The following is a 14,393-nucleotide window of genomic DNA, read 5'->3' as shown; positions in this document are numbered from 1 at the left end:
TTATCTGTAACATGAGGGTAATAATAATCAAAGTTTGGTGGTCCAGTGAGGACCTAGCTTCTAGTCTGTCAAAGAAAGTTAAACATCCTCCCCTCAGACAATGAAAATGGTGTTGGTAAATGTTCTTTTTTCTTCTTCTTCTTCTCAACAAATGAATAGGGAAACTGGCTTCTTTTTTTTTTTTTTTTTTTTTTTTGTGGTGGTAGTGGTGGTGGTTGGGTAGGGAGGAGGTTGGAAGGAGGTACTTTTTCTTAGATAATGTTATATTTTATGGATTGGCAAAATAAAAATTTCTGCCCTTCCCTTCCTGCATAGCCCTCAATACATCCGTCTTGGTACAGCAGTATTTGAAGTTGGTAACCATTATTTGATTATATTCTTGGTTTGTATCCCAAGAACATAAGGCAACTTACTTAGCTAAGCTTTATTGAATTTGGCTCAAATGTATAAGCTCAAACACCTTGGAGGAAAATTTGGATTCCTTCCTGGTTTTTCTATTCCACAGCTAAAAATAAGTCTAAGAATAAATAGAGCACATGAAAATATGCACAGGGACCTAATGATAATAGCACCTTATGTTTTAAAAGCTTTACAATATATAAAATACCTTTAACAGTATTCTTCAAAATGTTATCTTCAAAACACTCTCCCTCAACCCAATGCTTATACCTGTTTAATACATGAAGCATCTAAAGTTCAGAGGGCCTAGTAATTTGCCACAGGATTTACACTTCCAAGTTATGGTGCCAGGCAGGGTTCAAATAGAAATCACGGGATTCCAAGTCAAATATTTCTTCCATGTGACCTTATTAATTGGCTTCAGTAGTTTAAGCATATGTACTTCTACATTAATCAATAAATGCTAAGTTTTGCTCAGAATATAAAACTCTAATTGTATCTTCCAACAAGGTAGACCAATGGGATGTAAATGATGTGGGGGCAGGATGGGGAGTTTAAAGACAGTGGGGTAGATGTTAGCAACTTTTCCACCCATTTCCATTCTTTCTGTTTCTTCTACCAATAGCCACCATTTGCTGAAAGTCACATCCTCAGTCACTTTCTAAACAGTAACTCTAATTGTGTCAGCAAATCCTGAAAGGAAAGTTGTTAGGCTCCTTGTAACTGAGAAAACTAGAACTTGGTTCTAGTAAGGAACTTACCAAAGCAAGTAGGTGTTATTGTCAAAGTTAAACCCAGCCCTTAAAGCCTAATGGATGCTCTCACTACTAACCTCCCCGCCTGGTACTCTGGGCAACTCAGGGCAACTATCAACCAGATAAGAGTTAAATAAGTAGAGCAACTATTAGCTGGGTCAGAGAGGTACACTTAGGCTAGAGCCCTGTGTCCTTCTCAGGTTAAAAATACGTAAACCACAAGCTTTCAGAGTATGGGGTAGACACCATGAGAGACTAGATGCCCACAAACTAAGGCATAGAATGAAATAGTGGGAAGATGTTGAAAATGAAGAATAAAGAGAAAAGTACATCAGACAACACTACTGTGATTATGATGGATCAAGACAAAAACAAGTCCACTCCAAAGTAATGTCTGAACACACATGAAAATCACAAACATTGCCCAAACCTTTAAAATAACCAAGTATTCTCTTATCCTGGCTATAACTGACTGCTTTGTTAAGATATTGAATCATAGAATCAATACTGCATCCAATCTAGAGCAAAGCCCTGATTCCTTTTCTTTTTCTTTTCTTTTCTTTTTCTTTTCTTTTCTTTTCTTTTCTTTCTTTCTTTCTTTTTTTTTTTTTTTTTGAGAGTGAGAGGGCACAAGTGAGAGAGAGGCAGAGAGAGAGGGAGAGAAAGAATCTCACAAGGGACAGAGAAAGAGAGAGAGAGAGAGGAAGAGAGAGAGAGAGAAGCAAGGCTCACCTGAAGTGGGGCTCTTGTTCACCCAAAGTGGGACTCGAGCTCACCCAATATGGGACTCAAACTCATGAACCATGAAATCATGACCTGAACTGAAGTCAGATGCTTAACTGACTGAGCCACCCAGACGCCCTGCTTCGTTTTTTTTTTTTTTAATGCTTATTTATTTATTCTGAGAGAGATAGAGGAGGGGCAGAGAGAGAGGGAGAGAGAGAATCCTAAGCAGGCTCCACCCTCAGCTAGGTGCAGAGCTCAATCTCAGTCGTGAGATCATGATCTGAGCTGAAATCAAGAATTGGATGCTCAACCGACTGAGCCACTTAGGTGCCCCTAAAGCCCTACTTCTTTAAACATCCCTTAAATCACCTAACATAAGCACCAATCCTATAAGTCCTTTGTAACACCTTCTGTCTGAGATACTCCGTGGTTCTCCACGGTATGTGTTGTCTTACATTGCAACGAGCAATAAACACAACTTATTCAATTATAGGTAAATTCCTGTGGTTTGGTTGGAGTGCATTGAGGCTAATCTCCCTTAGAAAAAAAGTCTATGACATAGCTACTATTAAAATATTATAGGGGTGCCTAGATGGCTCAGTCGGTTGAGTGACCAACTTCAGCTCAGGTCATGATCTCACGGTTGGTGAGTTCAAGCCCTGTGTGGGGCTCTGTGCTGACAGCTCAGAGCCTGGAGTCTGCTTCAGATTCTGTGTCTTCTTCTCTCTGCCCCTTCCCCCCTCATGCTCTGTTTCTCTTTCAAAAATAAACATTAAGAAAAAAATTTCCAAATAAAATAAAATATTGTCAACATGACTAAAATTCACAAATTTATGTCTCCAACCTGGACCTCTCCACCTAATTGTTTAATACAGCACTTCTCAAACATGCAGATGAATCCCCATAAAAGTCTGAAGATCTTTCAAAATGTAAATTTTGCTTCTGTAGGTCTGGGGTAGAGCTCAATATTCTGCATTTCTGTGCTGGCTCTCTGGGGATGCCAGTGCTGCAGATTCATGAACCATACTTTGAGTAACAACAACCTCATAGACATCTCGATATCAATATGCCCAAATATGAATTTCTAAGACTTTCATTTTTAGCTCCAACATGTTAAGAGCTTGGATGTCATCACTACCATCCTTACAATAAGAAACACTGGACAAACTGGAAATCAACAACTTTTCCTGAACCCATTAGAGAAGTAATGCAAGCAGGGAGATGAAAATTCTAAATAATAATAATAACAAGAAGAAGAAGAAGAAGAAGAAGAAGAAGAAGAAGAAAATACTAGAAATCAAAAATACTATAACAGAAATAAAAATGCTTCTGATGCTTCATTAGACTGGACACAGCCAAGGAGAGAATCAGTGAGCTTAAAGATCAGTCAATAGAAACTTCCAAAACTGAAATGCAAAGAGGAAAAAAGAATGAAAACAAAAAACCAAACAAATCACACACATACACACAGAGAATATTCCAGGATTATGAGATAATTTTTAAATGTAACAAAATTGGAGGGCCAGAAGAAGAATGAAAGAAATGGACTAAAATAAATATTTAAAGTAATATGGACCAAGAAGTTTCCAAATTTAGTGACAGACACTACTCAGCTACAAATCCGAACGGCTCAGAAAACAAATGCTAGAATAAATACCAAAAAACAAAAACAAAACCCTATACTTAAGCATATCATACTCAATCTACAGAGAACATCTTGAAAGAAGCCAGAAAGAGGAAAATATCTTACCTGTAGAGAAACAAGAAGAAGAATCACAAAACTGAACCGATCTTGCTCATCCTGCGAAAACCATTTTATTCACTGCCGTTTTCATCTCAGTTCATGGCACTTTCAGCCTTCTAAGCCAGGTCAGAAACGTTGGGTTCAGCCTTATCTCCTCTCCTTTTCACATTTCACATTCAGTTTGTCACCTGTTCAAAGTGTACAGTAAAACCTTGGTTTGTGAGCCTAATTCATTCCAGAAACATGCTTGTAATCCAAAGCACTTGCCTATCAAAGCGAATTTCCCCATATGAAATAAAGGAAACTCAGATGATTTATTCTACAACCCAAAAATATTCATATAAAAATGATACAATAATTTAATATAATACAAAATAATAAAGCAAATGCAAAAGATGAAGAAAAATTAACCTGCACTTACCTTTGAAAACCTTCATGGCTGGTATGAGGGAGACAAGAGAGAGGAGGGTTATTGTGTAGGACGACTTTCACTATCACTAACGGAATCACTGCTATCTATTGGCTCAATGGAATCTTTCCCTTTTCGTGCCACTTTAACAAGGAACCTATCCAATGACAATTGATTTTGCCTCCTTTTGAGGATTTCACGTAAATGTGACATTGCATTGTCGTTAAACAGATTCATCGCTCTCACTGCTACAGCCTTATTCGGGTGATGCTTTCCTACAAAATTTTGCACTGCTTCCCACATTTTACACATCTCCCTAATCTCATTTGAAGTGAGGTATTCCTCTGCCTTTTTCTCCCCCTCCTCTGCAGACGAGATGCAAGACGTAGACTTCTTATAAAATCTTGCAATTTCGGCCACTCGCATACCCCGTTAACACTTCTTGATGATTTCCTTCTTAACTTCCACTGTAATCAGCTCCATCTTTTTACCTCCTTTCTTTTCAACCTTTTCCTGCATAGAGCCATAGTATAGGTTCGCACAGATGTTGACTACAGTACAGTATTCATAAACTCTTGTCATATACTGTATTTAATGTAACTGGCAATGAGGCAGCAGAAGAAAGGGTCTACCTGCAGGCAGCCTGACCTAGAATGAAGCAAAACCTTCCTAAGCTTACTCTTGCATGGAAAAGCAAAGGACTTTCCATAGGTGCTCTGAAGTGACAAAACAAACAAACAAAAAAAACACAAACAGAAAAACACTAGTACCAGTAGTGGGCACCTTCCAATGTTCCAAAAAATCACTGATTTCTGCCAAACGCCGCAGCCTGAGACCAAGCATCTGAGCATGGGAGATGATCACCCACAATCCTGCAGCAAGAGAGAAAGAGAGAAGAATCATTGGCTCATCTGTGATCATGTGATGTTCCGTGTCACATACTACTTGTATTCCAAGACACCACTCATTTATCAAGTTAAAATGTATTAGAAATGTTTGCTCATCTTGCGGAACACTCACAGAACAACTTACTTGCAATCCAAGGTTTTACTTAATCTAAAATCCAGCCACTTCTCACCACCTCTCCTAACATTTCCCTGGTTCAAGCCGTTCATTGTGTCCCTCTTGGGAACTGTAACAGCCTCCAAAATAGTTTCCTGCTTCTGCTCTAGTCTCCCTCCAGTCTGTTCTTAACACAGCCTGAGTGACCCTTTAAAAATATAAATTCCATCAGGTCACTCCTCTTCTCAAAGCCTTGCAATGGCTCTCCATTTCCTGCAGGATAAAATCCATAGTCCCTTCTATGACTTTCAAAGCTCTTTAAGGATTTCACCTGCTGTTACCTCTTTTCTCCCACCTCCACTTTTCTCTGCTTTGCTTGCTCTGCTCTGACCAGGCTTGCTTCTTTGCTGCTCCCCAGCCTTACCAGCCACACCTGCAACAGAAGCCTCTTGCGCTGACACTTCCTCTGCCTGAATGCATCCCCTCAGGTATCCTCATAGCTCCTTTCTTCACATCCACTAGGTTTTAATTTAAGTGTCACCGTCTTGGGGTGCCTGGCTGGCTCAGTTGGTAGAGCATGTGATTCTTGATCTCAAGATTATGAGTTCAAGCCTCACGTTAGGTGTGGAGCCTACTTAAAATATAAATAAATAAATAAATAAAATATAAATAAATAAATATGTATGTATGTCACCCTCTCAGTGGGGTCTACCCTGACCATATGATTTAGTATCAACACCTGCTCCACCTCCCCTCTCCCCAGCATGTGGGATTTCCCCCTACTTTTCCTTTTGTCCATAGCATTTATCTTCCAATTTACTATCAAATCTTATTTATCAGGTTTGTTGTCTGTCTCTTCTTACCAAATGTAAACTCCATTAGGGCATAAATTTTTGTTGGTTTTGTTTGTTGATGTATCCTCAGCATCCAGAACAGTGTTTCGCACACAGTATGTGCCTAATGAATGTTTGTTGAATGAATGCATTGTAGAATACCCTGAAACTGGCTTTGTGACCTGGAAAAACAATAAGAGTGACAATAATGACAATTTTGGTCTGCTTTCTACATGTGTTAAGCACTTGAGGAATTTAACTCATTTAATCACTACCACCTCAAGAGTGAGACAAGTAAAGCAGAAGGAAGAAGGTAAGACTCCCACCCAAAGCTGCACAGCCAATTAGAGACAGAGCCAGAATTTGAACACCCAGCCATTCAGGCTCCAGGGCTCAAGTTCATAAGCAACGTGCTATGCTGAAAAATCAGATTATCCTCTCTGTACTTCAAGCATTTTCCTCTTCATTACAAATTGTTGTGCCACAGTATTTTAAAGGATCCTTCCATATTCATAAAACTGTATGTCACTTTGCCTCACTGTTTTACCTACTTCGCTCATGGTTTTCAGACTAAGATATAAGATAGTGACTTGAAGGAACCAGCAACTGATGGCTCTGGGGACATCACATTGCATATCCTTCATAATGTTCCTACTTCCTACTTTCAGGTGCAACTATGACACAACTGTGCATGAGAAAACTTTTTTCCCTCCCACAACAGTACAATGTTGGCTAGTCCTGTCTATCCAGGTTCCCCTAATATCTTTAAGAATGAACAAACTGTGATTTTGTAGATCAGAATTCTTCAAAGAAAACAGAGTACATCTTTAAACCACTACATTATAGGGGCACCTGTGTGGCTCACTTGGTTAAGCATCTGACTTTGGCTCAGGTCATGATCTCATGGTTCATGGATTTGAGCCCCGTGTTGGATTCTGTGCTGACAGCTCAGAGCCTGGGGCCTGCTTCAGATCCTGTGTCCCCTTCTCTCTCTCTGCCCCTCCCCTGTTCACACACGCTCTCTTTCTCTCAATCTCTCTCTCTCTCTCAAAAATAAATAAACATTAATTTTTTAAAAAAAAGAAATGAAACCAATTGGGAAAATAAGCTTATTTTATTTTATGTCAGTTTAAATGTTACTTTTTTATTTCTAAAAATAAGTTTTACATGGTTTAATCTAATATTTAACACAATTTTTAAAATTATTTGTTTATTTTTTATTTTAAAAAGAGTATGACTGGGGGAGAGGGGGGGAGAGAGAGAGAGAGACAGAGAGAGAAGGAGAATCTTAAGCAGGTTCCATGCTCATTGGAGCCCGATGTAGGGGCTCAATCCTATGACCCTGGGATCATGACCTGCACCCCGGCACTAACACACAATTTTGATTAGGCCTGTAAGTCTGGACAAAATCTTAGGATGAGGCAAAAGCAAATCAAGTGTTATTTGGATTTAAATGTTATAATTTTTGTCAACAAAGCTTTAAGAGAGCACAATATAGATTCTTTCATTTCACTTTCGATATATGTAGTACCTTTACAAATAGGGTCATTTTGCTAAATATTGAAGGGAATACTAAGGGCATCCTTTTAAAATTTTTTTTAAGTTTATTTATTTTGAGAGACAGAGCAGAGGAGGAGCAGAGAGAGAGGGAAAGAGAGAATACTAGGCAGGCTCCATGCTGTCAGCACAGAGCCCGATGTGGGGCTTGAACTTACGAACCGTGAGATCATGACCTGAGCTGAAACCAAGAGTCAGACGCTTAACCAACTGAGCCGCCCAAGCGCCCCCTAAGGGCATCTCTTAATCTATCATATTCAAATCATTCTTTTGACACATATAACCTGTCATAATTTTTTTTTTACTTTTCTTCAAACATTTGCTAACCTAACCTGCCAAATCCTTATTTGTCAAAACCTTGTGTGTGATTTGAGCAGTTCTCCATTACTTTCAATGACTTTAAAATCCTGCAATATTTACATTTAATTGGCACTGGGAAGTGAATCAAAGAAGGGGAAGAAGCCAAAAAGTGAGTTAATGCTGTGGGTAGCTGGGATTCAGTCGGGCTGGGGATTCTTTGAAAAACTGAATAGTACCCCCTCAGAACTATCAGATCGAAAAGCATGGAGGTTATGAAATTTACTCACCTGAAGGTCACTGCTGGGGTATTGACTCCCAGGCACTTCTGGCCTCCCTGTTTCCTGTATAAGCACGTCCCTACATCCAGAGAATATATTCAGTTAGATGCAGAAAGTTGTCTGCCTATACTGGAACTATCTGCAGAGGCCCTATGGGGTGAACTTAGGGGAAATGCAAGAGGCACCGACATGCCTCCTACATTCAGTTGGGTCACTTAGAGAAAGTGATGTCAGATATCTCCATTAAAAAGGTATCTTTACCCCTTTGTAATTTACAATTTCAAAAGTGCTTTTTGAGATCAAATAATTATCATATTCCCCAAACATACTTTTTACTCAATGATTTTACTCTGACTCTTTAACATAAGGGATCAAACCCTATTTCTGATCACTGAGCTCCAAAAGAGCTATAATCTGGGCCCCTGAACTCTGAGTCAGCCATAGTTTTTCCCCTTGGCTCTCCTTTTAGATCTTCAGGTACAAAAGAACTCATCCTTAGGGGGTTGTAGTATTATAAAAGCTGATGCAAGGTACTCAGAACTGCCTCCAGGATTCCTGCAAATGTTTCTCTTCCATCTTCCTGTCTTTCCCCTAGGCTGGATACTGCTGCCTCTGCCAAAATAGGGGAAGAGTAGGCTTTAAACTTAGAGGTTAAGCAGTGAGATGTGCCCTGTCATATCCACGAACACCAAATGACTCCTAGGAGCTTCATTTTCCAGTTTGGAGAAGCTGATGGAAGACTCCTCCATGACAGTCAGCACTTGTACTCCTGGAGATTTCCACCACGGTGGACCTGATGGATTCCCTAGAGCTGCAGGACTCAGCTAGAGTACCTCTTCCTGCTCCCTGGAATGGAAGCTTTCACATTTGCTGATTTTCCAGGGTTCTTTTTTCTAGGCCCTTCAGGAATAGCTTTAACTGGACGCCCTGAGGCCAAGATTGCTCAGTGGTACTCATTCGGCAGGGATCTATGTATGTGGTCTGCAGACGAAACCACAGCTCCCAGCCTAAAGGAGTTCCAATTTCCATTGAGTATCTTCTGTTGTATCTCGACATTAGATACAGTGGTTCTGGAAACAGAGAACCAGATTCTCACAGAAAATAAAAGGGATGAAGGGTAGTCCAGAAGCTATATTGAGTTGTTCTCTAAAGATCTCAGGCTCCCAACTTTGTCTATAAATAAAAATAAGTTTTTATAAAAATCTTTAGAATCACTCAAATATATTAACCTTAGTGCCTAGAGGGCAAGTTATGAACTCTACCAGAACCAGAGTTCCTAAGGGTGCCCAAACACCTCAGGGCACATGGAAGAATATGGAGGACAAGATCTAGGTTGCACATATGATTGCTTACAAATTTGGAGAAAGTGGGAAAGGCTACCAAACCTCAATATTAATGCAAGTTCCTTCACTGCTGTGCTTGAGACTTTCCTTGAACTAAAATTCCCCCGACTTCCAAAAAACCATTTTGTATGAAATCCAGAACTTATTGTCAAAGACCCAGGAACAGGCAGGGAGAGGTTTGAATTGGCCTAGGTGAACACAGCTCATTCTCTGGAAAGTAAGCTGCTCTTTTCTGTAATCATTTTATTTAAGATATCTATTTCTTAAACAATATATTGTTTCTTTTTGAAGAAAAAAATTAATAGCAAACATAAACCCATTTGTGTTCGAAAAGGGCAACTGTGTAACTTTTGGCTGAAGGATCTTGGGAGAAGATAAGTGGAACAGTCCCATGGCCTCTCAGTTCTTAGGAGCTGGCAGAGGAGCACTCTGCACAAGTGCTGAGGGTCCTCAGCTGATTGAAAGAGTGGACGACAGAAGGGAGAGCAGGAACATCATCAGCACATGGGTAAGCCAGACCAGGTATAGATACAAATTTCACTCGGGCATACTGTCCTCAAGTTAAAGGATAGTATGTTTGCATCAGGGCTCTTTGTGATCACTGCCCTTGATGTATATTTGTGTCTCAAGTCATACTGCTCCAGGGGACTATTGCTCTACACCTGGTGAACAGGTGTTATTTTGGAACACACTTTTCCTCCTTTCTGGGAATTCCCCTCACTTTTATTCTGTGTTCTATCTCCTGTTTCCTGAATCTTAATTCTTCCTCTTCAAGGAGGAAGAATTCTCTCATTTTGGTGGAGTGCATTCTCCAGGAAGGTGATATTTTGAGAAGTTGCTCATAGAAAATGTCACGTATCATGGAAATAATTTCCTTCAAAATTATTTCCTTCCTTTTAAAGGCATTGCTCCAGTTGTTCTCTAATTTAGCTATTAGAAATTTAAAGCCAATATGATTCCCTATACTTTCTATGTGACCTGTTCCGTTTTTCCTCTGAAAGCTTGTAGAATATCCTCTTTCAATCAGGGGTTTTAAAACTCTATTTGGAATAACTTTTCTATCTGGATAGTCATGCTCTTCCGTCTCATGAAATTTTCTTGCATTGTTATTTTTGTCTTCCATCTTGTCTGTTCTTTCTTTCCAGAAATTTCTATCAGTTGGTGTTGACTTCTTAGACTGACTAGTTTTCTAATTTTCCTTAGTTTTTGCTCACTTAAAAAAATCTTATTCTTTTTGCTCTAGTCTCTAAGTGATTCCTTGACTTCATTTTCCAAATCTTATACTGAGTTTTTCATTTATGCTACCTTATTATTAATTTCTAAGAGTTTTGTTGTTCGTTGAATGCTTTTAAAAAATATATAATTCTTGTCTTCCTTCATGAACACAAAATCTTGTCATCTTCCTGAGGAATGCATGATATATATATTTTTAAAGTTTTCTTCTTTCCAAATTGGTTTCCTCTGAATCGGTCTTCATTTAGATAGAGATAGAGACTAAAACAAAAGTCTCTATCTTTCATGTAAGACGTGTTCCTCAGATGTGTGAGGGCCCTTGCCTATCTGCTCATGATTATGAAGGAAGGGAAGAGCTAATTGGAAGTTGAGTGTGTGCTTATTGACTCTGAACTTCATTGTTGGGTAAACTGGGTGAGCCATTTATTGAAGCATTGTAAATGCCACTATATTATTTCATATAACTGTGGTGACAAATAACTCCAAACATAGTAACATAAAACAACAGAAGTTTATTATCATACAGGTCTGGGGAATGACAGTCCAAAATCAGTTTCACTGTTATAAAATCAAGAGGTTAGCAGGCCCAAGTTCCTTCTGGAGGTCTAGGTGAGAATCTGTTTCCTCGACCTTTCCAGCTTCTGCAGGCTACCTGCATTCCTTGATTGACCCCCTCCTGACAGCTTCTCTCCTCTCCGATTCCTGTTTCTGTCCTTGTATCTTCTTTCTCTGAAAGTGATACTTGTCTCCCTCTTATAATGACCTTTGTGATTATGTTGGGTTTACCTGGGTAATCCAGGATAATCTCCCCTTTTTAAAATCCTTAATTTAATGACATCTGCAAAGTCCATTTCTGGGTAACATATTCACAGTCCCCTGGGATTAGGACATGGACACTCTGGGGGGTTATTATTCAGCCTACCACAGTTAGTATCTAAGTTTTCCCTCTTGCACTGGCCAGACTCCCTACAAGAGGCTCCAACTTAGAAGGGAAAGTTCTGGCTAATAGTTACTCTGAGATCTGAGTGGATTAAAAGGGCTTTGGGGCAGGTGTGTCTCAGTATCCCTCATTCAGGATGTAACTGTCACTTAATCTCTCTAGTTTGGGTGTAATATCCATCTCTTTGGTGAACTCAGAGACCCTCTCTTTTACCCTTTCCAGAGGATAAACTTTCAAGTGTCTGCCATTTTCCAGTGACATAGAGAGGGATACAGGGACTCACCCAATCCTTCTCGTTGGTCTTCCTTTACTCCCAGTTCCAGATGTATCTGGTGCTATCCATCGGGGAGTCTTTTGAAGATTCTGACATGTAAATTATGCTGGCTCTCAGCTTACCACCCCTACTCCTAAAGCTTGGGATTTTCATGTTTTTTTTAAGGTGGTTTTGTCAGTTATGTTTTATCAGTATGCTTTGTAGCTTCTGTAATTTTATTGCTGTTGTCTCCCCTAATCTCTGAATATTTGTTGGTTTACATCTTAAAAAAACCTTTATTATAAATTTAGTGTGATTTCAGGCAGGAGTGAAATCAGATTGTGTGTGTGTGTGTGTGTGTGTGTGCATGTGTGTGTTTTCATATTAATGCAGAAAAAACATTTGATTTGAACTGGTTTTGTTCCTTGGGTCAGGCATGGGCTGGCTCTGGCCAGGGTAGCCAGGCATCACATGTAGTAAAAGGATTTTAGTAGCCAGGTTTGTGTGTCCTGCCCTATCTGCCCAATTACACACACTCAAGCTTGACTTCTTACCTTGGTTTCCTACCAGGTATCCCAGTTCCTCTGGGACTGGAATCTTGTCCCTAACTTCCAGCTTCATCTCACAAAGCAGGAGGCAGAACTAGCAGGAGTCATTCTAAATATAAATAGTTGTAGTTTTCGTAATTGTATCCTTTCCTTGTAGCTTTTTTTTTTTTAAGTAGGCTTTATGCCCAGCATGGGACCCAACATGGGGCTTGAACTCACAACCCTGAGATCAAGACTTGAGCTGAAATAAAGACCTGAGTTGAGATAAAGAGTAGATGTTTAACCTACTGAGCCACCCAGACACCCCCTCCTCATACCTTTTCAGTGGGATGGAAGTATATACACCAGAGACTAGGGTTTTAGGAATCAGATTATGATGGCTATTATGTTTATACTCTCCAAACATGCGTCAAAACGACAAAATGAAGTGCTCGCCTCTCTTGCACTTTCTCTAGCCTAGCAATGCCTGCTCTTACCTTTGCCTACTTTACCTTTCCCTCCCCAGACTTCTGACCCTATTCTCTCCCTAGAACCTTAGGACCTTTCTTCACTCCCTTCCCATTCTGTTGTAGCTGTGGTATTTCCAGGTCCTAGACATTGCAAATCTGCTCCAACTACACTGGGTTCTGAGTCACCCTGGTTCTAAGAGCTTTATATGTACCAACTCAAAATGTACACAGCTCTGTTCTTATTCCTACTTTACAAATTCAGAAACAGAGGCACAAATGCCTTAAATAAACCTGACCAGGATCACACAGCTAATAAGGCAGAGCCCAGATTTGAATCTGAGCATTCTGACTCCAGAGTACATCTTTAAACCACTACATTATAGTGGCGCCTGGTTGGCTCAGTTGGTTAAGTGTCTGACTTTGGCTCAGGTCATGATCTCGCAGTTCGTGAGTTTGAGCCCAGTGCTGGTCTCTGTGCTGACAGCTTGGAGCCTGGAGCCTGCTTCAGATTCTGTGTCTCCCTATCTCTGTCTGCCCCTTGCCCCACTCACACTCTGTCTCTCAAAAATGAATAAACATTAAAAAAAATTTTTTTAAGCCACTACGTTATAGACTACTTATAAATTGTATCCATGTGCCAAACACTGTTTTCTGAGATATGTGTGTATTTATATATTTACTTATTATATATCTATATAATAATATATAATATAATTATTATATATAATAATATAATATATAATATATAGATAATATATTAATAATATATAACATAATCATATATAATCATATAATAAATATATAATATAATATATAATTATAATATACTAATGTATTAATATATAATTAATTATAATATAATATATGATAAATAATATATAATAAATAGATTCTATATTTATATTATATATAATATGTAAATAAGATTATACAAATTAGTATACATACATACACCCATTTAATCTTCATAGATACTATAGATCAAGCAAACAGCCAAAAAGAAACCAAGGATCTGAACGACAAAATTAACAACTTCTCCTAATGGACACTATTGAATCTTGAACCCAATATTTGAATAAACATATACTTTTAAAGTACATAAAGGAATCTACTCCTGAAATCATTGTTGCACCATACACTAACTAATTTGGATGTAAATTTTAAAAAATAAAAAATAAAATTAAAAAAAGTAAATAAAATATTTACAAATAGTAACCATAAAACATGTTTTAAAAATGTTCAAAGTATCAGAATCATATACACCACATTATATAATCACGATATAACTAAGCTGGAAATCAATTAAAAAAAAAAGCCCAAACTCACATAATTGGAAATTTTAAAAGCACATTTAAAAACACATAGACAGGGAAAGATCATAAAGAAAAGTAGAAAATATTTATAACTAAGTAATAAGGAAAATACATTTCAAAACTTGGAAGATGCAACCAAAGTGGTACTTACAGAAAAAGTACGAAGTCTTAGATGCTTATTTTAAGAAGAGAAAAAGAAAGATTGAAAATTGATAAGCTAGGCATTGAATTTAAGAAGTCAGAAAAATTACATTGAGATTGAAGCAAAAGAAATAAGAGAGAAATTGCAAATATAAAAGCATAAATGTATA

Source organism: Panthera uncia, chromosome C2, assembly GCF_023721935.1.
Source record: "Panthera uncia isolate 11264 chromosome C2, Puncia_PCG_1.0, whole genome shotgun sequence".
NCBI lineage: Eukaryota > Metazoa > Chordata > Mammalia > Carnivora > Felidae > Panthera > Panthera uncia.
This window is presented reverse-complemented; position numbering follows the sequence as displayed.